Source organism: Heterocephalus glaber, unplaced genomic scaffold (assembly GCF_053883595.1).
Source record: "Heterocephalus glaber isolate CG9 unplaced genomic scaffold, H.glaber_assembly_v1.0 deba00001553, whole genome shotgun sequence".
In the NCBI taxonomy this organism is placed as follows: domain Eukaryota; kingdom Metazoa; phylum Chordata; class Mammalia; order Rodentia; family Bathyergidae; genus Heterocephalus; species Heterocephalus glaber.
The window spans coordinates 27,063,837-27,083,674 of NW_028258344.1; positions in this window are offsets into that span (position 1 = coordinate 27,063,837).

Genomic DNA, 19,838 nt, shown 5'->3' on the forward strand with positions numbered 1-19,838 from the left:
TATGGTAAAAAGGAGTTTTACTGAAACATTTTATAATGTATCATAGTTCATAGTAATATGTCAAGGAACGAAATATAATATTTAGGATAATTTGCTTGTAATACCATCATTTGTATTACTATACTACTTTTAAAGATTCTTTTATAGGGATCATTCTTGTCTAAATCTCTTAACACTTTTGTTCCATACCAAAATATAAAGTTCAATTTTAAGCCATTTTGGAGGTTAGCTTACTTTTTTCATCTTAAACCAAAAAAAATCCAATTTAGAACCTAATCCGTCTATATGATAATAGATGATTCCATTTTCATTTAGTTTTTGAAACAATTACAGCAGGATTTGAATAAATCAAAGTCCTTCTAATGGAATAGCCCAGAGCTCTCATCTGCTGTGAACCCATCTCATAATAGGGTGCTGGCTTCACATAGTAAATTTTTCTTTTGTTTGACCATTCATTTATAATTTACAGTAATAAAAAATATGAAAATATTGGTAAACTTTTCATTTCCTCATTTTTTACCTATTTTATGGAACAATGTATTGTAAAAGGTAAAATAATATGGCCATGAACAGCACAGATTTTAGAGACAAGTACTATCTCATTTTAAACAATCGCTTGTGTCCAAACTTGACTGTATTTGTACATTTGCAAAAGATATTGATCTTTTCCAAGTTATAGTTTTCTGCACTGCAATGTGGGCTTAACATAACCCCATAACGCTATTGCCTCATGAAAGACAGATGAGGTATAACATTGAAAGTGCTTAGCATAACACAGTGAATGACACAGAATGATTATTCAAAGTATAAGTATCCCTTTATTCTTATGTTTCAGCATGGGATCTCCTTAAGTAATCAAAATCCCACCCCTATGAGGAAATCATTGTACAATTCATCTTAATTGCTTCTCAAAGAAATGCTAGTAAACATAGCTGAGTGTTCCCTAATCTCTCCCCACCTGTCTATTTTACTCACAGCTAACCCCAGTCCAAAACAGCAATGGTTGTTTTTCATAAGCCAGTTCGAGTGGGTAATATTCTCATAAAAGACAGCAGAAGTTCTTAGGCTTATATCTTTTTAATTCTGCAATATTTCTTCAGGCTAAAGCAATTTCCACTAGGACTCCATTACCTGCAGAACATATATTAGCTTTTTTTTCTATTTCCAGATTTTCTTCTTCTATCCTAAAATGCAGCCAAAAGAGCAACACATATCTAAGGAAAAATGGTATTAATATTAGGTCTTCTCTTCAACAGGTACTGATTTGTTAAGCAGGGGATCAGGGTGTCACTGTGCATTAATGATGACAATGTACAAAACACTGCTAGTTCACATTCCTATATGAGTATAACATAAGTTTAAGAATCTAATAGTTTAAAATCTAGACTAAGTATTAAATTTTAATATTTATGTTTATATGAAATTTCATTTATCTTTTCATATAGTAAGGATTTTCTTCTCATTTTAATAACTAACAATACTTATAGAATAATCTGTTCTCATGCTATATTATTGTTTTTATATTTTCAATTTTATTAAAAATATCAATACATTGTACATCAGTTTCTAGGGATGGCAGACCAGCCCCAAGGCATACTTACCATCTTTGAAGCTGGATTGGGAGCTAGAAAATCTGACAAAACCTAATGAAATGTATCTGTTTTTCATCAAAGAAGTACCCTGGAAGGCAGAACTTGAGAATTCAAGATCAAGAAAATCATGTAAAATCAAAGGTGGGTCTAATACATTTTTCTCTTCTAGCAATGTTCAAGTGCACCAAGATGTAGAAAAAATGTGTAAAATGTAGACTGTAAGGACACAATGATAGATATAATTTTTGTCAGTATCATAAGCTTGGGTATCCAACATTGGAATTCAGGGCCACCGATTGACAATCTTGTTGCATACCATAGGATATTTAAGCTTTCCCACTACAAACCTGAAATACAGATTAATGAGACACAGACCAGTCTTCACACAGACTGAAGGCCAGTTTCAAATTGCCTCCCCCATAATTGATTAAAAACAATATACTCAAAGGAAGCAAGAATAAATAAAAATCGTAATTCATCAAATTTTACTATAACACTGTTTAAAAATATTCAAGTTTATTATCAACCTAGGAAGTTCATTTCACCTAAACAGACAACTGGACAAGATATTGTACAATCTTTTTAACATTTTTATATGTCTTTTATTTCATACCTAAATTATTACATTTAATAACAAAACTGCAATAAATTATCCTAAAATCTTATTAAATTTGTATACCTTTTAGATTTTTAATTAATTAGTTTTATTGGCACATTTTAAATAAACATAATGATTACATTCATTACAGGAAATTTGTACCTGTACATGACATATCCTGATTCTTCTTTTTTTCCCATTCCCCTCCCCTCCCTTCAAACCTCTTCCCCTCCTTATTTACAAAAGCTTTCTTTCCATTTTCTTCCTGATTTTCAATTTCTGATACATAAACTAGAGAAGAAATTAATGTTTTACAAAATTTCTCATAGAATAAAATGAAGATTAAATTGAATGAGAATTCACCAGACATAGTGATACATGGCTGTAATCCCAGCACTATGGAGGCTGAGGCAGGAGGATAGCCAGGAGATCAAGACCAGCCTGGGCTACTAGTTCATTCAAAGTTAGCCTGAAACACATAGCAAGACCTTGTCCAAACAACAACAACAACAACAACAACAACAACAACAACAAAAGATAAAAGAAAAAACTGAATGAGAATTAAAGGCATAGAATAATGCGTAGTACTTAGTAAACAGTAAATACTAGCTATCATGTTGTTATTGTAGTGGTTGTTATTGTTAACCCTTTGACAGTTGTTAATGCTTAGAAAGTTTCTTATAAGCCAAAGGCTCAAAAGTAGATAATGAGAGAGAATTTGACTTCACAGACCTAAACACCAAGCTGTATGACACCTCAACGGAAAGTTTTGAGTCACTTCCAATTCATGGGATTTCTTTTTATACCACAGACCTAATTTTCTCAATGTTCTATTTCTGCTGCATTTATGACTACAATGTAACTTCATATATTTATTATTTTAATTCCTTCCATTTAGACTTTTCTATTTGGATTTGATCTAAGAGAAATCTTAGACAATTATTTAATACCAAGAAAATTAATTATGCATTTGATCTCAGCAAAGTTTTCCTGAATTGCTACAGGCATAATAAATATTTGATATCATTATATATTGCAAATCTCTATTTTAACTCATTATTTTTCTTAGCACTTGACTATGTATCTGATTATACATATATATTTGTATTCTTTGCAGTTAATTTTGTGTTTATCTGTATTATACATATGTACTGTATACATATATCCCATGTAACATATCACATGTATAATTAGACAAATTGTATGTGTCATGTAGAAGACACATACACATTACAATATTGTGGTCTGCCTCCTAACTGCTCTATAGAACAACAAGTCCCTGAAAGGACAACATAGACCTTTTATGGACCTGTTTCATATTACAAATACAAATCGAACATAGTGTCTGACATGTAGAAGAATCACAATGAACATATAGTGAGTAAATTCATGTGAGTGAAATATAAAGTAAATATATGATATAATATTTGTACTTTGGCTATATCTCAAGCCACCTAGATTTTTTAACTCCGTAAGTGAAGGGATCATGTCTTACTGATCTTTTATCTCTGTAAATATGTAAAAATACTTAGGCATAAAAGGGGTTTACTAAATGTTTCTTGAACAAATAAATTAACAAATGTTCTAGAATGTAAGAGATGAAAAGACAAATGGAATATATTGTACTTAAAAAAATTTCTTCTTTGCTGTAGATTTAGTCCTCAAAGGGTTTTTGATTGAATGGTTCATAGATGCTACAGTTTATTTTGAGGATCCATGAGCATTGTCATTTTTATTGATTTGTATGCTAACTTCTACCTTTGTATATTCTTTAAAAAGACCATATGTATGTTTGAATAAGGAGTAAAATTGAATTTCTGAACATTCACATGATTTGTGTCCTTGAAAATAAAAAGGATTTATCCTGGGAGTGGTAATGTGTATATATTTCTTTCAGTTAATATTATGCTATATTCTATTAGTAATAATATACTTAAGTGAAGGTTTAAACATGAAAAGTCAGATATATACTAATCTTAAGCAAGTTTATTTCACAGAGGTAATACTACTTTAAATTTAGTTTTATAACACAAAAGTAAATCAAGAACAATCATTCACTTTTATCCGGTAAATGACACAGTTTCCTTAGTTTTGATTACATTTTCATCTTTTAAAAGAATTTTTTTTATCTTTCTGTTTTCATCCACTCTTAGACTTAGTGCTTGTATTGTGTGTATGTGTGAGTTGGGGGGGTGGGTAATATTTGGTAGGTAGGTACACACCTAAGAGATTAGCATTGTACAGAGCTTGTTGGGTAAGACATCTGCTATATTTTTCCTTCTTTCCATCCTTGCTTTTCTCTTTTTTCTTCTTTCTTCCTTCTGTCTCTTTTGCTTTCTTATTATCATTTGTTTTCTATCTCCATCTCTGTTTCTCCCTTGGTATGCTCATATTTTTTATGCAGAAATATCGATGTTAAGAAATCAGGATCTCCAAAACAAGGTTAATTAGTACAACCAGCCTTCTTTATCTGTAGGTTCCAAATCCATGAAATTAACTAACCACAGATAGAAAATTTGGGGGAAAAATAAATAGATATTAAAAATGCACAGAATTTTCCCTGTATTACTCAAATAATAGAGGATAAAAACCACTTATATAGAATTTACCTTGTATTTGGTATTATAAGTACACTAGAAATGATTTAAAGAATATGGGAGAAGAAAAAAAGAAAATAGGGGATTGCCAGATTATGTCCAAATGCCACCCCATTTTTTGAGTATCTACAGATTTGAGTATAAATGAGGGCCTTGAAACCAATCGCTAAGAGATCTACAGGTGACAATAATTGTAAAATATTCACAAAACTAATTATTTTATGATTTTTCATGAACTACTTATAAGTAAATGATTTGTGTGTTATAGCAGTATATAGAATGTTGCTATGATTTTCTAGATTATGTGTTTCAATGGACACCTCATGCCTGTTCTGGGGAATACTTTTCATAACCTTAAACAATCTGAGATGCATCACAGATAAAATGACAAGGCAATTATTTCTAGACAAGGTGGTTTTGCAAGAAAGAATTTGTAAACCATCTGTGTTGGCATATCTAACAATTACAGCAACTTTGAATATAAATTCCACCATGTGTGCATTTCCAATGTGAAACTGGAAAAATACATAAGAAAAGTCATATTATTTGAAAAATACATGAAATTTGTACTTCATAAAATAATAAGCACCCCTGGGCTGTCTTTTTGTCTTCTCAACTCTTTATTCTTCTGAGAAAATAAATTTACTAGTTCACAAGATTTTTTATTTAATGTTTTGTGATGAATTTCACATCTGATTTTTCTTTTCTCCTTTTTTGGTTTATGAAAAAGTGTTTATCCTGATCTTGATACATATTTGAATAGGTGTGAATTCCAAACCAATAGATAAGCAAAGTCATCTCTGTGAAAGTCATCTGTGAAATAATGTATAAAGTGTGTGTTCTGTTGGAATGTGTGAATGTGTGATAATGTCGGAGGCTTTAGTGTGACTGATTTTCTGTGATGCTGGTGTGATTATCTTCTCCAGTGTGAACAAATTTGAAATGTTTAACATATTTAGACATTTAGTACTGTGATCTTTACCTATTTAGGGAATATATCATTCATTTATATCTTATATACTTCTATTGTAATAATAGACTTAAATAGAAAATTTACTAAATGAAATTATCTTGGTCATAAATAGATTAATTCAAATATATTTATAAAGAACACATGGAATGTTTCTTTGTAAATGTATATAAATTTTATAATGTATATATACTTAATATACATATCATGTATGGATATGGAAAGAGAGTGACACAGAGAGAGAGAGGCCGAGAGATGCCCTAAGTAGTCTGAATAAGATAAAAGGGGCAGGAAGAGGTTCTCTTGTTGCCTTTGCTATCTTCTGTGCTCCATGTTGTTTCTCCTCTGAGATGCCTGTTTGCCAACCCTGCCTTGGAGCCAGTCAATTCTGGACTAAAACCTCTACAAACTGTAAGCCAAATAAACCTCTTCCCCTCTAATGTTGGGTGTCAGGTATTTTGTCTCAGCAATGACAGAAAAGTAGCTACCACAGCCAGTCAGAGAACGAATAGATGCTAGAGTGTGTGCATTTGGATCACAGCATTCTTTTTGGCAATTACTAGGCTTTGAGTGTTTCTCATAAACCTAAACTGTCTGCATTTCTATTGGCCAACTGGCCTTCACCAAAAAGAACTTTACTACAATAGGCCATAGCACTTCCCTGGGTGTAGTTAATAATCAATGGTGGAGCAAGGGAATTTATACATCCATATGCAAATTTAAAAAAATGGTTAATATGGTGCACAAGGGCCTAGACCCCTCATATCAACTGCAAGCATCTCTGTAGGGCAACCCTAGTCCCAAAGTGCCACAGGACAGTTCTTTTAAAAATTCAGCAGAAGTCCCCCCACCCCCACCCCAGTGCAGTGACTCCAGGTTCCAGGAAAATGGCAAAGGTCTGAGAATTTGGAACAAATTGTTGGAAACCAAAAAGCCTGGCATGAGCTGGCAGAACTTTGTATCGATGGACATGACTGTGCAGAAGCAGCCTTCTGTTTGGAGGAGCTCATGATGGCCAAATCCCACAACCACCGGTGCTGTCAGCCACATGGCAAGGTTAAATATTTCCAGGGCAGACTTGAAAACCTCAAATTTATAAGAAAGTATTTTGCACAGCCATTGAAACTGAATGACAGAAGCAGGAAAGCTTTGTTTATGCTATACATATCTGCAGGTCATATTGTTTCTAATCCAAAGCAAGTGAAAAAATGAAGAAGGACAACTTGAAGTATGTAAGTTAGGCAGCTCTCAGATCAACAGAGCTTACCAGTTTTCAGGTCAAAGTAAGAAAGAAGGTGAATACTCAAGCCAGTTGAACACATGTTGGAAACATTGCAAAGCACTGAGTCTTAAGGCTTCAGAAACTCTTTGACATTAGATGCCACATCTGCACAGCTGAATCTATTGGCCTGTGACTTATTTACTAAATGCTTAGTGCTATTTATACTCTAAGTTCTATGGAGATGGTAGGTGTAAAGCATATGTTTATGTAAACCTAAAAATATCTTTTACTACCAAGCAAGAAAATGGGGGAACCAAAGAAGAAAAGCGTAAGACCTATGATTGTACACCAGTCTCTTTATATTACACATCATAACTTCTCTAAATCTCAATCTTATGTAGAAATCTTGACAAATAAACCACTGATTCATTAAATTTGAAAAAAAAATTTAAATGCAACAGAGTTCTAGTCCTGCACTTCCCAACCCTTCTTCTATACACCCTGGCAGTTGGTCTGAAAAACACTTCTCTCCCTCCAAAAAACTTTCTGTGTACAGACTTTTACAGAAGAATTTGTTTCCTTAGAATATCAACTTGGATACTTATTTCTTACTGTATTTTTAAATATGGTGAATTTGAATTATTTGTTTCACAGACTTTGATAATATTTCTATCCAGAGTAATACTACTATATACCCTTGACAATGTTAACAGATGTTCTTAATATCCTCTCTCTAATCACAACACATAACCTACTAAGTATATCTTATTCCTTATGAAATACAATCAATATTACAGGCTAACATGTGCAGCCTACAAATAATCCTATGAGTGGTAGTAAAATTAATATTTCCAAAATAGGAAAGTGAAATTTGTACAGAAAGTAACTTTTCCAGTATTATATGAGAATATGTTGGAGCTGAATATTATCCATGTTGGCTTTAAATTATTTTTTCTTCTTCCTTTGGTTTCAAAGGAAACCAAAATCATCAAAATACCATTTTTAATAGTTATATGACAATTTCTAAGATTAGAAAAATAGGCTAAAATTAGCTAGCTAATTAATGACAATAATTAAAGAGAAAACTAAGCTTAGTAACACATCTCTAAAGAATAGCCAAATATCATTAACCTTGATTTTTTATTATTGTCAGCAATTGCAAGCATTCCAACATTGATTTAGCTCAATATCTGCCTAAATGAGATGATTTTGTCCTATATTAACCAGTTTCCAGCCATTCAAATGATACTCTATTGATGAGATCAAAGTAGTTCTGTACTATTTCATAACAAAAGATTAGCATTCAGAAAAAATTAACTGAGGTATAAAATTTCCAGATGGATATATCAACATTTTATGCTAACATATTGCACAATTTAATTAAATGGAAATAATTGTTGAGAAGTGCAACTTTCCAAAACTGAAATAAGAAAAAAGAGAAAACCTGATTGGTGTAAACTATTTCAAATTTCAATATGAAAAGAAAGCATTCTAGGAAAGAGTATTCCAGGGCCAGGTGGGGTATAGGCAGTGGATGATACATAATGACAATAGCAATTAAAGCATCCAAATTATTTCAGAGGAATTGTTTCAGAGGAACAAAGACTCTCTTCCTAATCATATCTTAATAAGGTTTCTCTGGTCTTTTTTTCTCAACTTGATCTTAATTCTAGTTCCTATTCTGATTAGGCCTGCATAGTCCACTTTTAGCAATCATCCTGAAAAGTCAGTTTAGAGAATCCTCACCCATGATATCTTTTATGCTTTGGGTCTGGATGTTCCCCCGCAAGCCTCATTGGGTCAGAGGTGGCTGAATCTGGAATGCATGATGCTGTGATTTAGGGCGTGTGATTACTAAACCACCACATGTGAGCAAGTGGTTTAGTGCCACCCTGATCCCTGTAGTCTGCATGGGATAAAAGAAGCAGAATGATGTGGTAAAGCTCCTCCTTATTACCTTTGCTATCTTGTGAGCACCATGTTGTCTCTCCTCTATGATGCCTGTTTATCATCCTTGCCTTGGAGTCAGCCGACTATGGACTGAAACTTCTACAATCTATAAACCAAATAAACCCCTTCCTCTCTAACTCTGGGTGAAAGGTATTTTGTCACAGCAACAAGAGCAAAGTAACTAACACAATATCTGATCATTTCCAATATTCAATCAAATTTTTCATGGCCTTCCTTGGCATCTGATCATCCTAGTCTACCTTCCCTAAGAATGGTGTTATGTCATTTTAACAAGGATTATCTCCTACTCTTGGTTTTTCTCTAAATAATTTTCCATCCACTGACATCCAATAATCCTACTCCTTGGCTATAAATCTGTGCATGTCTTTGTTAATTCCAGAACTGAGTCAAGTCCTAACCACGGTCTCTTTTCTCTGATTGTAGCCGTTATTTGGAGTCGCTCTTTTCACCTTTTTCCACTTTCACTATTCTCAAACTCATTTTCTTCAACAAACCAAATGAAAAATAAAATACTTTCCAACATATTTTGGCTAAAGCCATATCATATTGATTCAAACAGAAACCTTTACTACATAAAGTAAAATTATAGAACAATGTCATTTCCATATATAAATGAGATTCTAACAAGTATGGGGAAAATAAATCCAGCAAGTGGAAATATGAAAAAACTCAAGGCCAGGTTGGATTTATTTCAATAAAGAAAACATGGTTCAATAATTGAAAAGTTGGGCCAGGGATTTAGCTCAGTGGTTTCGCTGCCTGCTGCACGAGCACAAGGACCCGAGCTCGATCTCCGGTACCAAAACAAAAACAAAAACAAAAAACAAACAATTGAAAAGTTAATTAATTGTCATCACATTAAGAGAATTAATAAGTAAAAATAGAATCATCTAAATAAATATAGAAAAAGCATAAATATAGAAATCCAACATTAAGAAATTCTTAGCAGAGTGGATATATTACAGGCTGCCTTAAACTTGTGAAATAAATCATGAAAATCTAGAAGCTTAAAAATGAAATGTTGAGAAATACTGAGACCTTTCTGCCTGAGAATTCAAGGAGAAAAGAATGCCTACCATTATAACAGGCAGTCAAAACTGTGCATGACTTCTTTAGTAGAATAGTAAGAAGAAATAAGATATAAAATGATTAGAAAAATACAAGTAAAACTGTGAGTTTTAAAACTGAAGTGTTTTATAGGTAGAAAATGAAAAATAACTTAAAATTCTAAAAGAAACTTTGTAACTAAATAAAAACCATTAAATTGGTAGAAATAAATCAAATAAAAGCTGGGAGAGAAACATATAGACAAAATTCAAAAACATTACTGAAAGAAAATAAAAAAGTTTTTAAAACTAGGAGATACATCATAATTATTGATTGGAAGTCTCTCTAAAATGAACACGTAAACAAAATCAATAATAATCCCAGCAAGTTTATTATTGAAACTGACAAGCTGAATCTAAAAATATAGAAGTATGCAAAAGGCCAAGAATAGCAAAGGTAATCTTAGAAAATAAAGAAAAGGAGAAGAAATTACTAAGCTTTTATATTTACAATAATTATGGTTGAGAGGTGGGGAGAAAAATTTGTCCAACAGCATAAAGTTTCAAAATAGATTTGACTAAAGAAAATCTGTTATATATATTACATATTATATATTATATATATATAAAGTCATATTGGACCATATAAATGTAAAAAGTTTGCATTATTCAAAAGATGTGCTAATGAGAGGAAAATGGCAAGCTTCTTGAAGAAAAATATATTCACTACACATATTAAAAGGATCACTATGAATTCTAGTTTTATTAGGTCTGTTTTTGTTGTTTTATTGTTTTACTTTGCTTTTATTTTTGGTTTTATCAATTGTCTCAAAGTAATTAAAAATAGAAATCATTTCACTTGCAAAATGTTATCATTTGGTACATACATTTTACAGTTATTCTTCAATAACGAACACCAGGTTTGTGTCAGAATATCAGAATATCACCTGTAGATCAGTCGGCAAGAGAATGAAAAATAACTGCAAAATATTCTAGAGTTGAATAAAATTTTACAAAATTAGTGTACCAATGGACAACAAATGTCTGAAAAGTGCTCAGCATTTGTCTTTAGTAGAATATATGTTAAACCCACAATTCAATACCAGCACTACTTTGGGTACAAATGCTTAATTAATAGGGACAGTATAATTTTGAGATGTGATTTAATGCAATTAAAAATTGACATACACTGCTGGGGTAGTGTATGGTATTTGAATTATTATAACTACATTGGAAAAACTTCTAGCAGTATTCACTACAACCAAACCTATATTTAGTCCATTATCCAGTAGCTCCATTGTCATTTGCATAAACAAAGATGTGTGTACATATGAGTATTATGCTACTTTTAAAAAATTGTTAATGCTAGCATTGTACAAAATAGACTAAAACTGGAAACAATAATGTATATAATCAATTGAATGGATATACAATATTATGAAATACTATACCATGATGAAACAGGATATTACATGATGTAAATGTGTATCAAATGTGAATTAAAGCACATTCCAAAAAAATATTTCTGCATGAATCCGTATAAATGAAGTACCAAAAAATGCAGAACTGTGTTCTGGAAATAAGGTTAGTTTTTTCCCTTGAGGAGAAAGATAAAGATACTGAAAGGGAGGAAACACTGGAGAACTTCTGAGGAACAGGTAATGTTCTGTGTCTTAACTTGTTCTGTGTTTACATGCATGTGATCATTTCTTTCTGATCATCAAACCACACAATTATGATTTGTGGATTTTCACGTGTCAGCATGATACTTTAAAACAAATGTTGTATATTGGCTATCAACAACTTTCAACAAATTTTCATTTCATTGAGCATAACAATTTCTATTTTTAAAAGTTTCCTACTTTGAAAACATGGCCATTTTTACATATGCATCTGAGACATTTTAGTTAACAGCAAACTAAGTTTTATCAAAAGCAATATTTTACATGGTAGGTGTATCAAATATATTTCTAATTTTTTCTCATAATCATGCTGACCTTCAAAATGTGGTTCTGTGTGCCCATTTATGTGTTTGTGTGTTCTTACACGTGTGTGTGCTTAAAATTCTTAATAATTTCCTATGAGACTAATATCTTCCTGTCCTACATGATAATTTTAAGATTTTCTTTTAATCCTATTTCCCTATGAAACTTTTATTCTAAGCGGTTACCACCTATCTAAAAGCTTTTGTCTGAGCAGGCTTCGGCTGCTCATTTAAGCGTATCTGTATTAATAAAGGTCATCACTGGGAGGACAGATGATTAAATCAAGATCAGAGTAACTATGCAATTGTTCAGTGTCATAAATTTCACAGGGGAGAAATGAACAAAAATTGAAAATGTTCTAAAGTCCAATTGCATTTTCATATTAACTTGTGTAGATCAAAAGCAGGAAATGTGGGCATTAGATGTTAATATATTTCCCCTGTATGAGATCCAGTGTGAATTAAAAAGATTCTAGTAACAATAACATTGTTCAATTTAGACTGGAAAACTTAACTCTTATTTCAAGTGTGTAATAATATAAATCCAGTTTCAAGGGAGAAGAGGAATCCTCAACATTAGTTGAGCATTAGTAGTTGAATTATGATGAAGATGTAGGAGAAAATTCAGTTTTCTTCAATCAATATCTCACCTGAATTGATTTTTTGGAGACATATGTACGATATATATAGTCCAGCTGACCTTGAACTTGCTACATATCTCTGGCTAGCCTCAGACTTGTGATTCTCCTGCCTCGGCCTCAATAGTGCTGGGATTAGAAGTGTGTGCTACTACAATTGGTTCTCACATCAAATTAAAATAATGAATTATAAACATGTAAAATTATAGTCCACAAATAAAAGGTAAAAGAAAAGGATGTGTAATCAGCCTTAATCCCACTTCACTTTATTTTCCATCATAGTTACAGTTTCACCAATGTTAATGATTCTTGAAGATGGAAGCAAATATCTAGAAAAGACAATGAAATTTAGTAACACTAAAAAGAATATTTCATTTAGTTTTTCCTAGTCATGCCTCATTTTGAAGACATAGACATAAATTTCTAATTATTTATAGGCATAGTGTTTAATTGGCAGTCTTGCATTTGAATATGATTGTATACATGTATATTTTTACTTACATATTTTAAATTTTGCTTACTTGCTTATTTGTCTTCAGCCTTTTGTCTTCTCATGAGAAAGAGCACCCTACTCTTTTTATTACAAAACTACTTAACCCTCTTTCCAAATATGGGATTTTTACTAAGAATTTCCAATCAAAATTGTTTTTTTTACTTCTTGTAAAGAAATGTGGATAATCAGTCTAAACCAATCTTAATATCAATTGCCTCAACTATTAATTTGGAGGTACTCCAATGTACGTATGTGCTCAAGTAGTGCCTGAGCTGGATAAAAGTCAATTTTCATGTCAATTTGTATAGCTGGAAATGTGAACCCGAAGTTGTTGATGGCTATCTTCCCAGGGTGAACACAAAACTAGTCATTCAGCTACAGAGAGGAATAAAAGTCGTGTTTACAAATGCAAAGATCTAACTCTGAGACAAATTGCATGTTACATCCACTTCCTCCTAACAATATTGATTTCATGAGCCTTAAATCCTATATTTTCCATAAGCTAAATCAGATTGGATTTTGTTACTTCTGGCATCAAGAATTCTAATTACTTTAAAAATTAGGATCTGGAAGTAGGAGAATAGCTTGATCACAAATACAAAGATAGTAATAAATATATAGTAATAAACTATATCTTAAATTATTACTGGAATATTTTGAATTTTTCCCTCCAAGGATGCAATTTTTTGAGAATATAAAATTGTTATCATATAAAAATGACATGTGTAAAAGGATTGCTGTAGTTTGGATCTGGAATGTCTTCCAAAAGTGCTCCTGTTAGAAGCTTGATCCTCACCTCAGGAGATGGTGGAACCTGCAGGAAATGCAGCCTAGTGGGGGACATTTAGAGTGCTGGGGAAATGTCCTAGAAGGACATCTTGATACCTCAGCTTCTCCAGTCCTTCTTTGCTTCCTGGCTGCTACGAAGTAAGCAGATTCCTCAGCTATACCATGATGTGCTACCATGAACAGGCCTCAAGTCAATTAACAAACCTAAGATGGACTGAAAGCTCTGAAACTGTGAGTCAAAATAAGCTTTCCTCTTCTTTAACTTGATTATGTCAGGTATTTTATTATGGTAATAGAAAGCTGTAACTGCAAAGTCTTGCACATGCAAGGTACAATGTTGCTGTTACTCATGGGTCAGTAATTCAATCACCTAAATTATTTTAATGAATTCTGGTTTGTGTCATGGCTATGATGAGATTTGACTCAGAAATATATCTTTACAATATATTCCCAAACATCTTGCTATGGTTTGGATAAGCATCCTCCCATACGTCTGCATGTTAAAAGCTTAGTGCCCAGGGTGGAGTTATGGGAGGTGGTGAAATTTTTAAAGATTAGGACCTAGTGGGCTATGTTGTGTCATTGAAGCCTTGATGGTGATTTTGGAATTCTGGCCCCCTCTTCTTTCTTTTTCTATTCACTGGTGATGTAAATGATTTGCTCTTGCCTGGATGTGCTATCTTACCCACAAGCCCAGAGCAATGGGAAAAATTGATCATTTGACCACAAATGCAATCTGCAGTCCAGCACTGTGAGCAGAAACAAAACTTTTCTATTACAAGTTAGTTATCTAAGGTATTTTGTTGTAATGTTGTAAAGGTGGCTTCAGTGCACTCTTACCTTTCTCTCCACAGCCACTAACTGAAAGATCACTAACTGAAAGATCTTCCTCTGACTAAGAGCATAGCAGATCAACTAAGACTGAGAACTGATGCTGTCCACTCTGATGCTAAGAGCCCACAATCACTAATTGATAGTTAGTGTATAAGTACCCCCACCCCTTTTCTCGCTTCTCAGGTGAAATGACTGTGAGGCACATTTAGATACACTGTATGCTAGAGATACCAGCAAGATTAAGCTTTAGTTAGCCACTATGGCAACTTGCTTGATCAGGCACTCTTCGGAAATTTCCTTTTTTATAGTGATTAAAACTTTGTTTATATATTTTGCTTAGATGAATGTATTAATTTAATCAAAATATTATGGATATTGAATCTTTAACCCTCACCAAGCTGATCAAAAATGTAACTGCCTCTTTCAAGTACTAATTTTGAGACATTCTCCCTGATGTAGTACTTCTGATGGTAAAATTGACATAAATGTAAATAGAACTTTTATTAAAATATGAAAACATCAGATAGAATTTCTAGATATTGATGAACATGAGGCAAAATAGAGCAATAAATATTTTTTCTATAACAAGAATCATACCAGAATTATTAACCCCTACTTTCAGTAAGTGTTGAATTAGTTTGGTTGAATCTCTAAGACATTTTCCAAAATTGCTACTGTTCTTTCTGCTAAGTGCATCCAGTCATTAAATCATAAAATAGTATCTTTTGTTGTTTCTTAATTATTATTGACTATTTTTAGAACTACTGTGAGTGGAAATGAGTATAGTTTCAACTGTGACTTCCCTATTTTGATGTGACCAAGCAAATAGCAGACTAAAACATGCTAATTTCCAACAGTATTTCTTGACTTTAATAAGTCAGTTTGAAAATCTAGACAGCAGGGCATCTTGGGGTAAAGCATAAAGCTACTGACAACCCTATTAAACTGGTCGATTGCACTTGCATTTTGTTTGCAGAATTCAATTTCAATAAAATTGATTCTTTTTTTTAACAAAGGACTTTCTAGACTTTGATGTAATGTGTTAACAGTAAACTTCCAAATTTTCAATTATTGAGAAGGTAAAAATAAAGACACCTCTAAATGTTAATAAAAACCTAGGCTACCAGCAAACACCAAATAGTATAGATACAAAAAGAAAATATATCTGAAGAGTTTGCTGCTCTTTTTTTAAAAAAGTCATCTAAGTAAATCAATAATTTTGCCCTTAAAATACTAAATGAAGATACTACTTTGCTTTATAGCCTTATAAGAAAATTCTGAGGTCAAACGAAAGACCTCAAATCACTGTTTACCATTCACAAACATTGGGTTTTGTACACACATTGAAGACATTTCTCATGATGTTGATTTATAGGTGCATTTAAAAAGAGCAATTGAACAGACTGCTCTTTGGGCTGAATACTTGCTATGGAGGAACAAAGAAAGAGGCTTCAACTAAGCTTCCTAGTCTTAAAAAATACAGTTACATCAATTTGAGTATTTGGAGACATAGATTTCAATTTAAGAGCTGCTGTGGTTAATGCTTTTCCCTCCACACAGTTCTATCTCTTCTGTACTTTCTAAGATGAATAGCTTTTAATATATAACCATTGTAGTGTGAGTAGTGAATGGAATTAGTTGGAGTAGTTCTTGTTATTGCTGTTTCTTAAATAGAAAAGTAAAAAATGGAAGCGCCAGGGGAAAAAATACATATCCTTTGGTTAAACACTGAAATCAACAGATTAACTTTTTTACAATAAATTATAAGGTATTTTCCTAAAATCATTTCAAAAAATTTGCATTTCCAAATAATTATCACTAAAGTTAGGGAAAGAATACTCAGCAGATTTAGGCCAAAAGTAAATATATGGCAGAATATGAGAATGCTTTTGTGCTTAAGCTATTAGATATATCTAAGTATGCATTATGTTTGAAACATTGTAGATGTTTATATGATTTTTAAAAAGAATATTTGAGTAACTAAGTAAAGAACCCACCCAAAATGCATCTATTTTCTTTGGAAACATGCCAACATCTTCTTTCTGACCTGTGATAGGTTGGAAAATGATTTTCTGAGAAATATCATCTCTAAAATAGAAGGTCCATGAGACTTCGGTAGATAATGCAGCTTTTTTGAAGTTATAACCCCCAAATAACTCTTAATTTTGAATCGTTATTAAGTATTTGTCAAAAAAAGTGATTAAAATCTGAGGCCATAGTGATATTTTTCTTCTCATAGTAAGGGGAAATAAAGCCTTTTAAATAAGATTTTATAAACAGTTTTTAAAGCCTAATCCAAAACCATGGTTCTCCATTAAAATAGTTTGCATCTAAGAATTGAGGATCCAAACTCCAATTGTCATTTTGGAGATTTTTTTAAGAAGTGAACATCTCAAGATCATTTTTCTTTTATTAATTCCTGTGTTTATCCTGCTCATCATAAGTCAAAACTAACATGATGTTAATTTTTACTCCAATGATGGGTCTTTTCCTAGTGTTTTGTCAACTTACATTGCTATTGGTCTGCATGGACCTGAATTCTTTTTGTCTATTGATCCAACTATTATTTTAGGGTGGACATTTATTTCTAAAATATTAAGACATATTGAATAAATATTTAACCTATTTAGGTGAATATGTGTAATATTTCAAATAAAGCATAACTTTCAGAAATTTCTAAGTAATTTCTATTTTAAGGAAAAGGTTCTTTCAGTTATTTTTTAGAGCTCTTTAGTCTGTTTTATTCACTCAGTTGAAACAATATGACATATTACTGTTACTTTTACTTCTCCAAGGGGATGTAATTAGTATAGTTGAAATGCCATCTAATCTTTCTTCTAGAAATCGTCAAAGTAAAATGTGTATAAACAATATAGGTTAAGACACACACACAAAAATGAATGATGTATAAGTCTTGTGCAAGGGTTAATGGTACCAGAAAAACACAAATTAAGATGTAGTGGTGTCATAACCTGTCACAAAAGAAAAAATAATCTTACCTTTTTAAGATAAGCTAATATAGGGCCAGGAATTTAGCTCAGAGGTTCCGCCTCTTGCCTCGCAAGCATAAGGACCAGAGTTCAATTCCTGGTACCAAAAAAAGAAAAGATGAGCTCATATAAGTAAACATGAGTATTTCTAAATTAAAAACCACTGTGTACAGTTTTGAATTAGAATGGGTTATATTTTTAATGTATCAAAAAGGCATCTATTCCTTTTAATTCAAATGACAGAGATTAATTAAAATGTTTTATTAATTTAAAGGAATCATTTTTTAAAACTGATAATATATTCTGAATTTTATTCAATATATGAATTATTAAAGTGTCAAGTACGTATATCATCAAATGTAAATAATTGTATCTTATATATACTTCTATACATAAGTATGTAGCATTTACATACTTATATGTAGACTATTAAACATTATCATTGTGCTTTAAAAAGTAAATATGCATAATTGATCACATGAATGCTCGTAGTGATGCTAAGAATAGATCCTAAAAAGCAGATGACTAAATGAAAATTCTTTCCTTTAGCCATATCTACAAATAGTAATTTGAGGCTGAATAGAAAACAATAATCAGTTTCCATGCCATTCTAAGAATCTTTCGGAGAAAAGATAAAAATCTCCTGTACTGTTTAAATAATAAAAGAAAACAAATTGTTCCAAGAATTTATATGGATCACTTTTAAGAAGGGTTACATAGTTTTATGGTCAATAAAATCTATAGTTAGACATAATGAAAGAAAAGCAGCAAAGGCTATGAAATATTATGCTTTGATATTTTAATAGAATGAGGTCAGTAAGGAAGTTCATTTCAGTTCCATATTGTCACATTCAGTTAAATAGCTCCTTTAGAAGAAATAACTTCACAAAATTATGTTTATTTTTATTAACATTTAGTATGATGATAAAGTCTATAATTATATCATCTTGTTTCCATAAAATTTATATTTAATTTTCTCAAAACACTTATTATGATTGAAATTGGAATTTTAGATTTATAAAGTTACACATAGGGTAACAAAGGAATAAAGTGCGTGCATAATAGCAGGACTTAAATTTGAACTTTATTTAAATTCACCATTTGTTTCATCATCACACGCACTCATCATCACCATCAATCATCACCTTTTCTACATTTATCTTACTAATGTATGAAGTAGGCATTTCAATAGTCTCTAAACCAAAGGGTATTCCATTATGTTTAAAAGAATTCATTCTATTTAGTGTTCTATATTATGACCCATCTTTATTTTGTAAAATATATACAAAAAAGACACTACGTTTCAGATTTAAGTTACACTTGCATTTCGTGACACAATGAAAGTGAAGTAAGTAGCAGTAGAAAATCTTTTAGGTAATGGGTGTCTTGAGGGAAACAAGGATAGATACAAGGCTCTCTATGTAGTCTATATTCAATACTAATGTCAGTCTGTAACCTTACTTTTGCCAAGCGTTTCTTCATTTCTGTTTTTAACAGACAAATACACAGCAGTGCTCATGCTTTGCTGTGAATTGATAGATTAATACAACCATAGAGGCAGTAAGCATTTTCTGAATATTTCATAAGGTGATTTCCAATACGGATTCTGAAAGGTTAACCATTATTCTGAAATGTGCGAAACATAGAAAAAATAAAAATAAAAATTTCCCATAAGTAAGTGATCTATGTTATGCAAGATTTATTCATAGATATTTTTAAATTTTTTTCCACAAGAAAGGTATAGAGATTTCTGGTAAACATTTCATATAACCTTTATTTGTAAGGAAAGGTTCAAGTCTACATTAAAATATAAGAAAAGAGTATAAAGACAGAAATGTCACTAGCGAAAACAATTATAAAAAATAATAACAATATGGAGGAATTTCAGAGAAAAACATTTAAATCGTCATACTAACAAAATAAAAATTTAGTTTTTAAAAGTGCTTTTAAAAGTTACTAATAAAAGTTAATTCAAATGCTATTCAATAATATGTTTGTAATAATGAATGCAAGGAACAAAATAAAAGTAAGATACCAATCAACATCCTCACTAAACTAAATTATTGATTAAAAGAAATTTTGATATTTAGAAAATCCTCTAATGTAGAATTAAC